Source organism: Orcinus orca, chromosome 16 (genome assembly GCF_937001465.1).
Source record: "Orcinus orca chromosome 16, mOrcOrc1.1, whole genome shotgun sequence".
Classification (NCBI taxonomy): domain Eukaryota; kingdom Metazoa; phylum Chordata; class Mammalia; order Artiodactyla; family Delphinidae; genus Orcinus; species Orcinus orca.
The window spans coordinates 35,243,376-35,257,556 of NC_064574.1; positions in this window are offsets into that span (position 1 = coordinate 35,243,376).

Genomic DNA, 14,181 nt, shown 5'->3' on the forward strand with positions numbered 1-14,181 from the left:
TGAGTTATTTTTGTATATGGTGTTAGGGAGTGCTCTAATTCCATTCCTTTACATGTAGCTGTCCAGGTTTCCCAGCACCACTTATTAAAGAGACTGTCTTTTCTCCATTTTATATCCTTGCCTCCTTTGTCATAGATTAGTTGACCATAGGTGCATGGGTTTATCTCTGGGCTTTCTATCTTGTTCCATTGATCTATGTTTCTGTTTTTTGTGCCAGTACCATATTGTCTTGATTACTGTAGCTTTGTAGTATAGTCTGAACTCAGGGAGTCTGATTCCTCCAGCTCCGTTTGTTTTCCTCAAGACTACTTTGACTATTTGGGGTCTTTTGTGTTTCCATACAAGTTTTAAGATGATTTGTTCTAGTTCCATAAAAATTGCCATTGGTTATTTGATAGGGATTGCATTGAATCTGTAGATTGCTTTTGGTAGTATAGTCATTTTCACAATATTGATTCTTCCACTCCAAGAACATGGTATATCTCTCCATCTGTTGGTATCATCTTTAATTTCTTTCATCAGTGTCTTATAATTTTCTGCATACAGGTCTTTTGTCTCCCTAGGTAGGTTTATTCCTAGGTTTTTTATTCTTTTTTTTGCAATGGTAAATGGGAGTGTTTCCATACTTTCAGATTTTTCATCATTAGTGTATAGGAATGTGAAAGATTTCTGTGCATTAATATTGTATCCTCCAACTTTACCAAATTCATTGATTAGTTCTAATAGTTTTCAGGTGGCATTTTTAGGATTTTCTATTTATAGCATCATGTCATCAGCAAGCAGTGACAGTTTTACTTCTTCTTTTCCAATTAGTGTTCCTGTTATTTCTTATTTTCTCTGATTGCCATGGCTAGGGCTTCCAAAACTATGTTGAATAATAGTGGTGAGAGTGGACATCCTTGTCTCGTTCCTGATCTTAGAGGAAATGCTTTCAGTTTTTCACCATTGAGAATGAGGTTTGCTGTGGGTTTGTCATATATGGCCTATGTTGAGGTACGTTCCCTCTGTGCTCACTTTCTGGAGAGTTTTTATCATAAATGGGTGTTGAATTTTGTCAAAAGATTTTCTGCATCTATTGAGATGATCATATGCTTTTTATTCTTCACTTTGTTAATACGGTGTATCACGTTGATTGATTTGCAGATATTGAAGAATCCTTGCATCCCTGGGATAAATCCCACTTGATTGTGGTGTATGATTCTTTTAATGTGTTGTTGGATTCTATTTGCTAGTATTTTGTTGAGGATTTTTGCATCTATACTCATCAGTGATATCGGTCTGTAATTTTCTTTTTTTTGCAGTATCTTTGGTTTTGGTATCAGAGTGATGGTGACCTCATAGAATCAGTTTGGGAGTGTTCCTTCCTCCACAATTTTTTGGAAGAGTTTGAGAAGGATGGGTGTTAACTCTTCTCTAAATGTTTGATAGAATTCATCTGTGAAGCCATCTGGTCCTGGACTTCTGTTTGTTGGAAGAGTTTTAATTACAGTTTCAATTTCATTACTTGTGATTTGTCTGTACATATTTTCTGTTTCTTCCTGGTTCAGTCTTGGAAGGTTATACTTTTCTAAGAATTTGTCCATTTCTTCCAGGTTGTCCATTTTATTTGCATAGAGTTGCTTGTAGTAGTCTCTTAGGATGCTTTGTATTAAAGCATTTCTGCAGCATCTGTTGTAACTTCTCCTTTTCCATTTCTAATTTTATTGACTTGAGTCCTCTCCCTCTTTTTCTTGATGAGTCTGGCTAATGGTTTATCAATTTTGTTTATCTTCTCAAAGAACCAGCTTTTAGTTTTATTGATCTTTGCTATTGTTTTCTTTGTTTCTATTTCATTTATTTCTGCTCTGATCTTTATGATTTCTTTCCTTCTGCTAATTTTGGGTTTTGTTTGTTCTTCTTTCTCTAGTTCCTTTAGGTGTAAGGATAGATTGTTTACTTGAGATTTTTCTTGTTTCTTGAGGTAGGCTTGTAGAGCTATCAACTTCCCTCTTAGAACTGCTTTTGCTGCATCCCATACGTTTTGGATTGTCATGTTTTCATTGTCATTTGTTTCTAGGTACTTTTTGATTTACTCTTTGATTTCTTCAGTGATCTCTTGGTTATTTAGTAACGTATTGTTTAGCCTCCATGTGTTTGTGTTTTTTACTTTATTTCCCTGTAATTCATTTCTATCTCATAGTGTTGTGGTCAGAAAAGATACTTGATATGATTTCAATTTTCTTACATTTACTGAGGGTAGATTTGTGAACCAAGATGTGATCTATCCTGGAGAGTGTTCCATGCGCACTTGAGAAGAAAGTGTAAACTGCTGTTTTTGAATGGAATGTCCTGTAAGTATCAATTAAATCTATCTCATCTATTGCATCGTTTAAAGCTTCTGTTTATTAATTGTCATTTTGGATGATATGTCCATTGGTGTAAGTGAGGTGTTAAAGTCCCCCACTATTATTGTGTTACTGTCGATTTCCTTTTTTACAGCTGTTAGCAGTTGCCTTGTGTATTGAGGTGCTCCTATGTTGCATGCATATATATTTATAATTATTATATCTTCTTATTGGATTGATCCCTTGATCATTATGTAGTGTCCTTCCTTGTCTCTTGTAACATTCTTTATTTTAAAGTCTGTTTTATCTGATATCAGTATTGCTACTCCAGCTTTCTTTTGATTTCCATTTGCATGGAATATCTTTTTCCATCCCCTCACTTTCAGTCTGTATGTGTCCTTAGGTCTGACATGGGTCTCTTGTAGACAGCATATATATGGGTCTTGCTTTTGTATCCATTCAGCAAGCCTGTGTCTTTTGCTTGGAACAGTTAATCCATTCACGTTTAAGGTAATTATCGATATGTATGTTCCTATGACCATTTTCTTAATTGTTTTGGGTTTGTTTTTGTAGGTCCTTTTCTTCTCTTGTGTTTCCCACTTAGAGAAGTTCCTTTAGCGTTTGTTGTAGACCTGATTTGGTGGTTCTGAATTCTCTTAGGTTTTGCTTGTCTGTAAAGCTTTTGATTTCCCCATCAAATCTGAATGAGATCCTTGCCGTGCAGAGTAATCTTGTTTGTAGGTTCTTCCCTATCATAACTTTAAGTATATCATGCCACTCCCTTCTGGCTTGTAGAGTTTATGCTGAGAAATCAGCTCTTAACCTTATGGGAGTTCCCTTGTATGTTGTCATTTTTCCCTTGCTGCTTTCAATAATTTTTCTTTGTCTTTAATTTTTGCCAATTTGATTACTATGTGTCTCGTTGTGTTTTTGCTTGGGTTTATCCTGTATGGGACTCGCTGAGCTTCCAGGACTTCTGTGGCTATTTCCTTTCCCATGTTAGGGAAGTTTTTGACTATAATCTCTTCAAATATTTTCTCAGGTCCTTTCTCTCTCTCTTCTCCTTCTGGGACCCCTATAGTGTGAATGTTGTTGTGTTTAATGTTGTCCCAGAGGTCTCTTAGGCTGTCTTCATTTCTTTTCATTCTTTTTCTTTATTCTGTTCCACAGCAGTGAATTCCACCATCATGTCTTCCAGGTCACTTATCCAATCTTCTGCCTCAGTTATTCTGCTATTGATTCCTTCTAGTGTATTTTTCATTTCAGTTATTGTATTGTTCATCTCTGTTTTTTTGTTCTTTAATTCTTCTAGGTCTTTGTTGAACATTTCTTGCATCTTTTCGATCTTTGCCTCCATTCTTTTTCCGAGGTCCTGAATCATCTTCACTATCATTATTTTGAATTCTTTTCTGGAAGGTTGCCTATCTCTCTTCATTTAGCTGTTTTTCTGGGGTTTTATCTTTTTCCTTCATCTGGTATATAGCCCTCTGTCTTTTCATCTTGTCTATCTTTCTGTGAATGTGGTTTTTTCTCCACAGGCTGCAGGATTGTAGTTCTTCTTTCTTCTGCTGTCTGCCCTCTGGTGGATGAGACTGTCTAAGAGGCTTGATGGGAGGGACTGGTGGTGGGTAGAGCTGACTGTTGCTCTGGTGGGCAGAGCTCAGTTAAACTTTATTCCACTTGACTGTTGATGGGTGGGGCTGGGTTCCCTCCCTGTTGGTTGTTTAGCCTGAGGCAACCCAACACTGGAGCCTACCTGGGCCCTTTGTTTGGGGTAATGAAGGACTCTGGGAGGGCTCATGCTAAGGAGTACTCCCCAGAACTTCTGCTGCCAGTGTCCTTGTCCCCACAGTGAGCCCATAGGCCCCCAGCCCCGCCTCTTCAGGAGACCCTCCAACACCAGTAGGTAGGTCTGGTTCAGTCTCCCCTGGGGTCAGTGCTCCTTCCCCTGGCTCCCGATATGCACACTACTTTGTGTGTGTCCTCCAAGATTGGAGTCTCTGTTTCCCCCAGTCCTGTTGAAGTCCTGCAGTCAATTCCCACTAGGCTTCAAAGTCTGATTCTCTAGGAATTCCTCCTCCCATTTCCAGACCCCCAAGTTGGGAAGCCTGATGTTGGGCTCAGAACCTTCACTCCAGTGGGTGGACTTCTGTGGTATATGTGTTTGCCAGTCTGTGAGTCACACACCCACCAGTTATGGGATTTGATTTGACTGTGATTGTGCCCCTCCTACCATCTCATTGTGGCTTCTCCTTTCTGTTTGGATGTGGGGTATCTTATTTGGTGATTTCCAGTGTCTTTCTGTTGATGATTGTCCAGCAGCTAGTTGTGATTCTGGTGTTCTCACAAGAGGGAGTGAGAGCACGTCCTTCTACTCCACCATCGTGGTTCCTCCTCAGCTATATTTAAAATAGACAACCAATAATGACCTACTGTATAGTACAGGGAACTCTGCTCAATATTCTGTAATAATCTAAATAGAAAAAGAATAAATACATGTATATTTATAACCAAATCACTTTGCTGTACACCTGAAATGAACCTAAAATTGTTATGCAACTATACTCCAATATAAAATAAAAATTAAAAAATATTGATAACCAAGGCCTATTTTATAGTTTCTATAATTAATTATATTAAAATGAACTTTGTAACTCACAAAAAAGAAATTTTTACATGACAAAATCTATCCGTGAGAAAATTATACTTCTTAATATTTTAATAATTCCCCTTTTCATTTCTGTTTTGAAAATCAAACCATTTCACAATAGCAATTTATGATCATAAAATGCTCATGTATAAAATCAGTGTTCTCAAAAGACCCCAAATTTTCAAAGCAATCTTGAGAAAGAAAAATGGAGCTGGAGGAATCAGGCTCCTGGACTTCAGACTATACTACAAAGCTACAGTAATCAAAACAGTATGGTACTGGCACAAAAACAGAAATATAGATCAATGGAACACAATGGGAAGCCCAGAGATAAACCCACACATATATGGTCACCTTATCTTTGATAAAGGAGGCAAGAATATACAATGGAGAAAAGACAGCCTCTTCAATAAGTGGTGCTGGGAATACTGGACAGCTCCATGTAAAAGAATGAAGTTAGAGCACTCCCTAATACCATACACAAAAATAAACTCAAAATGGATTAAAGACCTAAATGTAAGGCCAGACCCTATAAAACTCTTAGAGGAAAACATAGGCAGAACACTCTATGACATACATCACAGCAAAATCCTTTTTGACCCACCTTCAAGAGAAATAGAAATAAAAACAAAAACAAACAAAAGAGAACTAATGATACTTAAAAGCTGTTGCACAGCAAAGGAAACCATAAACAAGACAACCCTCAGAATGGGAGAAAATATTTGCAAATGAAGCAACTGACAAAGGATTAACCTCCAAAATTTACAAGAAGCTCATGCAGCTCAATATCAAAAAAACAAACAACCCAATCCAAAAATGGGCAGAAGACCTAAATAAACATTTCTCCAAAGAAGATATACAGATTGCCAACAAACACATGAAAGGATGCTCAACATCATTAATCATTAAAGAACTGCAAATCAAAGCTACAATGAGGTATCACCTCACACTGGTCAGAATGGCCATCATCAAAAAATCTACAAACAATAAATGCTGGAGAGGATGTGGAGAAAAGGGAACCCTCTTGCACTGTTGGTGGGAATGTAAATTGATACAGCCACTATGGAGAACAGTATGGAGATTCCTTAAAAAACTGCAAATAGAATTACCATATGACACAGCAATCCCACTACTGGGCATATACCCTGAGAAAACCATAATTCAAAAAGAGTCATGTATCACAATGTTCATTGCAGCTCTATTTACAATAGCCAGGATGTGGACACAACCTAAGTGTCCATCGACAGATGAATGGATAAAGAAGATGTGGCACATATATACAATGGAATATTACTCAGCCATAAAAGGAAATGAAATTGAGTTATTTGTAGTGAGGTGGATGGACCTAGAGACTGTCATACAGAGTGAAGTAAGTCAGAAAGAGAAAAAACAATACCATATGCTAAAACATATATTGGAGTCTAAAAATAATAATAATAATAATAATTCTGAACTACATAGGGGTAGAACAAGAATAAAGATGCAGACGTAGAGAATGGACTTGAGGACACGGGGAGGGGGAAGGGTAAGCTGGGACAAAGTGAGAGAGTGGAATGGACTTATATGTACTACCAAATGAAAAATAGATAGCTAGTGGGAAGCAGCCACATAGCACAGGGAGATCAGCTCAGTGCTTTGTGACCACCAAGAGAGGTGGGATAGGGAGGGTGGGAGGGAAAAACAAGAGGGAAGAGATATGGGGATATATGTATATGTATAGCTGATTCACTTTGTTATAAAGCAGAAAGTAACACACCATTGTAAAGCAATAATATTCCAATAAAGATGTTAAAAATAAATAAAAATTTAAAAAAATCATTGTTCTTAGAATATTCCATCAGATATTGTGATTTAAATTTTTTTAATGGAATGCTTTAAGTATTTGCTATATTTTGATGTCAAGCATAGAATGTTAGAGTTCATTCTTAAAATTTTCTATAATATCCATGACAAATTTTCATTCATTACTGAGCTGCTTCAGTAGTGCAGACAAGGGCTGATTATGAGCATTTTCCAACAGGGTCTGATATTTCTCAGTTTCATTCTTAACCCTTCGTTTGGTGGAAGCAAAACTATAAATGAATCTAGACTAGGAAATCACCTTGGCTTTTACACCGGATTGGAATGCTTAGAATACCTAATTTATGTTTTGTTTCTGAATGAGTGTCAAAAACTCCAAAAGGTCAGCAGTCCATGAAATAAACTGAAATGGATAGGAAAAGATGGATTCTTGGAAGATGTGAGTCTTATCTATCATCTCTCATTTCCTTCTATTGGGAAAGGTAAAAAATTTGGAGGACCACATGAACCTTCATCATCAGGAAGTTTTGGATAAGCAACAAAAATGGAAAATTTTATAAAAGTTATTACAGTTGAAAATTTTTAATTAAGTTATCATACATCTTTTCAAATTAACTATTTTTTAACTTACCTGAAGCCTTTGAAGAACTTTGGAAGTACAAGTGTTAGCAGAGAGGGTATTTAGTAGAGGGGGAAGAGCTTTTCTTTCTTGAACTCCTGGGAGAAGGCATCTCAGATGGAGAGGCAATTTGGGCATTAACCTCCTGTGCCCTCTTAACCACCCCCTTCCTGAGAAAGATCCAACAACTGTGGGGAGTGTCTTGCTTTCCAAAGACCTTTCTTTCTATGTTTATTTGCTTGCCCTTGCATCATTTTCTCCATCATTTGCCTGCCCAATAAAGGATGAGCAAGAAATGGCAAAAGAGTTGAAAGGCAATCAAACCACCTGGATAAATTGTTAGCAGACCTGGAATAAGATTAGCCAAGAAGCATTTAGCTAAAATAAGGTTTGGGGGGAAATATGTGGATTTCATTTAGATTGTGTTTACATGACAACAAAGCATCTGGTCAAGTTAGTGGAAAGTAGGCAAATTGTTTATGCAGTTGTGTAGACAAAACCACCAGTTGATCCAATAATTGCATTTTCAAATTTATGGATTCTGCCTTTCATATACACTGCCATGCCCATAATCATGAATATCTAACAGTTGCATAAATTATTATTTTTTCTTTTTTTGGGTAGATTAACAGTTTACTAAAATCTCAATCTTCAAATATTTTTGTTGGCTTGTTTTATTGTTGCATTTTTTTTTGTAGCTATATGATTGGGAGTGTTGGAAACAGTGAATTTTAACTTTATTCAGTTAGTTTATTGAAGAATTGTTTAACAGAGTTTCTTTCTGACTACTTTTTAGTGGATTCTTTTTTAAAAATCACTACTGAAGACAGAAATGTTCATGTCATAACACATATTATATTAAATTACTGTTATTCATAAATTCTCCAAAAATTTGGAGTTATATTGCTCATTAATATTTCAACTAGGGGCTTCCCTGGTGGGGCAGTGGTTGAGAGTCCACCTGCTGATGCAGGGGACACGGGGTCATGCCCCGGTCCGGGAAGATTCCACATGCAGCAGAGCGGCTGGGCCCGTGAGCCATGGCCGCTGAGCCTGCGCATCCGGAGCCTGTGCTCCGCAGCGGGAGAGGCCACAACAGTGAGAGGCCCGCATACTGAAAAAAAAAAAAAAAATTCAACTGGATAGCATGGTTATAACAACTAATATTCAAACTAAAAATATATTCTTGACTAGGGCAAAACTATTGTCTACTATTATTCAGAAACTTTTTAAAAATCTGAGAGGTGTGTTCATTAATATTAAAACCAGATAACATGATATCAACAATAAAGGAAAATCTCAACCAAAAGTGTGTTCTTGACTTGGGCAATGCTACGTGTTCATTTGGTAAAGAAATCTGTGCTCCTGGATCAAAGAAATGCCAAAGTTCCTTAGAGAAAGGCTCCTTATTGGTGCCAGTTGGCTATTTAGGATACAGGATTTTATCTACTCAAAAGGACATTATTTCACTCTGTCTAACAAACTTTGCTCATTATTTTCAGATTTCCAAGATGTCAGTCATTACACTACATGCCAAATATTTTTATTACAAGTATTTATATAATAGCTTACGCATACATCATTTCTTAGTTTAAAAGAGCATCACTACTCATTAGTACATACTACTAAATAGTGTTATGACTATTCCACCTAAAGGATGAAAATTTATGTTCAAGATTATTTTCTCACGATGTTGTGTTCAGTCCATGGCTAGTCTGAGCCATGAACTCAAGACTTCAGACAAAATTTCTGGGATCTTCCCAGTAAATCATAAATGAAAAGATTAACAAGAAACACAAACAAAAACCAAAGCTGCTTTAGATCAATATAGTATTTTCTTCCAAATAATTGTAGACATTATTACATTTATTACTGCAATTGAAGTGCCTACAATACAGATAAGAGCTGCTATAACATTTTATTCTTTAAATTGGACTACATTGAAAAGACTTTATGTCACTTGCCCAGGGTAACCATGTAGCAAGGTTGGTCTTGAGTCTATTAAATAAAGTTTCTTCTCGGCCTAAGATTGTTCTGCATGTCTACATCTGGGTTACCCAGGACTATACCAAGTGGCCACATGCAACTACTTAAATTTAGAATAATTAGAATTAAATGAAGTTAAGCATTCAATACTGGGCACATTTCAAGTGCCCAATAGCCATATGTAAGTAGTGGCTACTATATCAGATGGCACAGAAATACAATATTTTCATCATCACAAAACATTCATGGGGTAGTGCTGGTCTAGATAATAAGAATCTTTAAATGTTTGTTTTAACAGAACTAATGTACCAAAATTTATAATAACCACTGATGTTACTATTGTTATAACATTGTTAGTAAGGCTAACATAGAAAATAGAGGACAATGTTAATAATATATAATAATTCATATGAGACATATACTAATTAAGTTGGGACTTTTTTCATATTTAATTTAAAATTAAAGCAATGTGCTAAGCATAGTCTTGTTTTTAAATTGTGAGTCATGGGGCATGTAGCATTACCTCAGCTGAAGGTGTTGAAATTCAGAGATAAAGAAATCATTTTTCAGGCATCAGGTTTTTGTATTTGTTTTTGTTTTTTTGGTGGGTGGTGTTAGCAAGAGGAGGAAAGCACGCCAGTCTGGATTTTGCCAGATGCCAGATGGCAATGCAAAATGTCTGACAAAGGCAAGTGTGACCCCAAAGTATTATACTCATCTCAGCTACCATTCAAATATAAACACATCAGGCCAATTTTCAAACACGCAGAAACTCAAGGAATACAGTTAATTTTGAAAATATAATTTACCAATGAAATCAAAGTTAAGAACCAAGGAATAGAGAAGCTCTGAAGACTATTGTAAGTACTAAACCTATTTCAATGAAAACTAATAGTAAACAATTTTGGAAATTATTGTTACAGAGGAGGATGCTTTATACTTTGATAGTAGACAAATATTAAGAAAATTGGGAGAGAAAGGGAGAAAAAAGAAAAGAGACTAGGTGTAAGGGCTAATTTCTTCATTTTTTACAGTGATGAGTTAATTGATACTGTCTGAAATTGAAATATGTATATGCCAGAAATAACAAATTACTTCAACCTCTTAAGTTTTAAATAATTTTCAAAATACAATGAACAAAAACTTATATGCTATATTTCTTTTTGGACGATCATTTACCTTAATTTTAAGAATTCCTTCAATTTCTCTTTCCCTTCTACTAAATTCAAGTAACACTAAATTGAATATTTTACTTAAATGTAACATTTATTGTGTAGTTTTATTTCAGCAAAGCCATTTCTATCTATGTATCCAGCTGCTATTTAATATATATATATATATATATATAGCAATGTCTGAAATGGTATTCATCTAATATAAATAATAATTATCTCTATGTGGTAAAATATGTGATTTTTTTTTACTCTGTTGAATTGCTTGAAATACGTAACATTTTCACAAAAAGTCAAAGTTTTGAAATAAGTAATATAAAAACAAAATACGTATTTGAACTTATCTCTCCAGATAATAATTATTATGAATAAGACTTTGAATCTCAACTTATAATTCACGATACATTCTCACATATTTCACCATGCTGTGTTCTCATTTCACGGCTGAGAATCTGAGGGTGCTAAGGTTAAATAATGTTTCACATAGCTAGTTACTCAGATCTTCAGGATCCTAACCCAGTGCTTTGGGGTGGGTTGGCTTTCAACTTCATTTAGTGAAGCTTTAATATATAATGAAAAGCATATTGCTATAAACTAGTCCATCAATAAGAAGATCCCCATACTGTTAGACTCAGGAGTTTGACTATAATGGAAAACAAATCAGCTTTAAAGATAGATGATCTAACCAGAGGACACAGGTAGGAAACTGAGCCAGAGTCTTTTCCCCAATGAGGCTGAATCAAATGAACAAACAAAATCAAATTTATTGCTCACTTGAATTCCAGCCCTTGTATTGACATTATTCAGGATAACACAATTCTTGGTTTTCAGAAGATCCTGGAAAATTTTCAGTTGAACCTATGCTTATTATCTAAAATGATATTCAGGAAAATATCAGTAGAAAAACAAACAGATAACTGGATAAAAATAAGCTTTCTTATTTCCCCCAAACAACTATTAGTGAGGAAATAAGATACTGATTGCTCAAGTTAGATTTGGATAAGGACAGGAAATTACATCTTTTTAAATAGGTAAGATTTCCCATCACACAAACATATAATAATACCCTTGTGTCATTTGTGTTAACATTTGTATTACCTAAAATAAACTCTCAACTTGATGTTCTTCTATAACTGGCATGTGACAGAGCACACATTGAAGAAAATATAAGTTCAGAAAGCATCCTCTATCTTTATGTTATAAGAAAACTTCAGTCTTTCCTAAACAGACAAACTTTATTTTGTTGCTATGCAATGGACATGCAGTACAGTTCATCAGACAATAAATAAATTATGGATTTTACTATGAAAGATCTTTTCTCCTTATTTGAGAACAAGCCACCACTTCCTTTCATGCTATACTAATCCACCACAGCCCTCTAAAACTGTTTCACAAATGTTAATGTTTTGGCAAGATAAACGAATGAGTAACACAGCAATGACATAGATGCAGTTTGCAAACTGCAGGATAAGAAGCATCCATACTACTTGATTTATTCCTACAGGCCTGGGATTCTGGGCTCCCCAAGCCTGGTGGAGACAAGGAAGTTTATTTCACACCCACGTTCTTCCACATAGCAGAATATAAGCAAGCTTAAACAAAAGAGAGTCTGATTAATTCTGTTAGCAGGCACCCATTACTGCTACATATCTCAGTCATGATTCTGTGTAGGGGCATAAGAGTGATTTTAGCCATGAGGGAAAGATCTGTGAGGCCAAGATGTTACAAGAGTTGAGAACTCGTGCCTCATGCACCAGACATGGGCCATGCCCATGTTTAATATGACCCGCTCCATGTTTAGATTGTTAAATATTTGCCAGCCTTAAAATCTTCACATAAGAATGTTGATGTCTAGCTTTTCTTGAAAATTCAGAAAATAACACTGAACTTGCATTTTCGCTAAAATCAGTGGGAATCAGCTTCCAGCAGAAAAAACAACCCAAACATGTAACAATAGGAGAATGAATCAATAAATTGTGGCATGTTCATGCATTGAATAAACAGAACTAATTACTGATATACTCAACAACATGAATGGACTTCACATACAAAACAAAAACAGTAGTACGTACTGTATGATCCCACATATGAAGTTCAAGAACAGCCAGAACTAACCAATGGGGATGGAAATTAACGTAAGTTTATTTCTGGTAGAGGCGGTCATTTGGGGATGATGGAGAAGCTCCAAATCTTGATCTGGATGCTGATGGTCACGTGAGTGTATGTGTAAAGTGTTTAAACCTCTGACAAATTTGAGCACTTAACACACATCACTGTAAGTATTTTGTGCCTCTATAAGAAATAAATTTCAACAAGAAGAATCAACTGGCTGAAGAAAAGGTGGCCTTTTTAGGTGGGGTGTCATCCATATGCAACAGCTGGCTCATTACATGATCTGCTTGGCAAATAGGAATTGATGCTTCTTGCTCTAGACGAGACCGGTGGTTCTCAAAGTGTGTGTCTACAAGAGTGGTATCAGCCTCCCCTGGGAGCATGTTAGAAATGAAGATTCCCAGGCCACACCCCAGACCTGCTGAATCAGAATCTATGAGTGTGGCCCCAGCAATCTGTTTTAGCAAGCCCTCCAGGTGATTATAATACACTCTCCAGCTTGAGAAGCACTTCTTTAGGGCACCATATACATTAAACACACAAGAAAAGCAGTCTTGGCCTATATTAAACTATCTGTTCTCTATTATCCCCTCCCTCAACATATTTTAAGAAACTCAGGAACAGAAAAATCAGTTGTCTTCCTCAAAGAACTTCTTTCAAGTTCAAGTGAGAAAATACCCAGCAAGGGATGTGCAACAAACATGTCCCCCTTTTTGTCTCAGACATCAGACAGATTTGGTTTTAACGTTGTTACAACTGGACTGGAGACACTCTCAAAACATGTAAAAACAGCTTTATATCTTCCTGATTATGGAAACAACACACATCATGAAGCATTTAGTTGTATTATGACTCTGAAGAAAAAATGGATATCTACGTTTTAGGAGGTAGTGTGGATGTGGGGGGTCATAAAAATGTTTAGAAATTCACAAATTAAGACCATTCAGGGGCTTCCCTGGGGGCACAGTGGTTGAGAATCCGCCTGCCAATGCAGGGGACACGGGTTTGAGCCCTGGTCTGGGAAGATCACACATGCCACAGAGCAATTGGGCGTGTGAGCCACAATTACTGAGCCTGCGCGTCTGGAGCCTGTGCTCCCCAACAAGAGAGGCTGCGATAGTGAGAGACCCGCGCACCGCGATGAAGAGTGGCCCCCGCTTGCCACAACTAGAGAAAGCCCTTGCACAGAAACAAAGACCCAACACAGCCATAAATAAATAAATAAATAAATTTAGAAAAAAAAAGATCATTCATCATCATTCTCATAAGACTCACTTAAAATGCCATTGTGAAGATCTCCATTTGCTGAGAAAGCTATCAAGTTTTTAGCAGCTACAAACTATAATGTAGCCAAAGTGGACGTTCTTTGCAAACAGCAAAGGCACTTCTGAATCAGTTGGTGGGATCAAAGAAGTGCTTATTATAGACCTATTAACTGATCAATATTAATTGGAAAAGTACAAAACAATTACGTGATATGACAGTCATATTCTTTCTTAGTATTTGGAGAAAAATTTA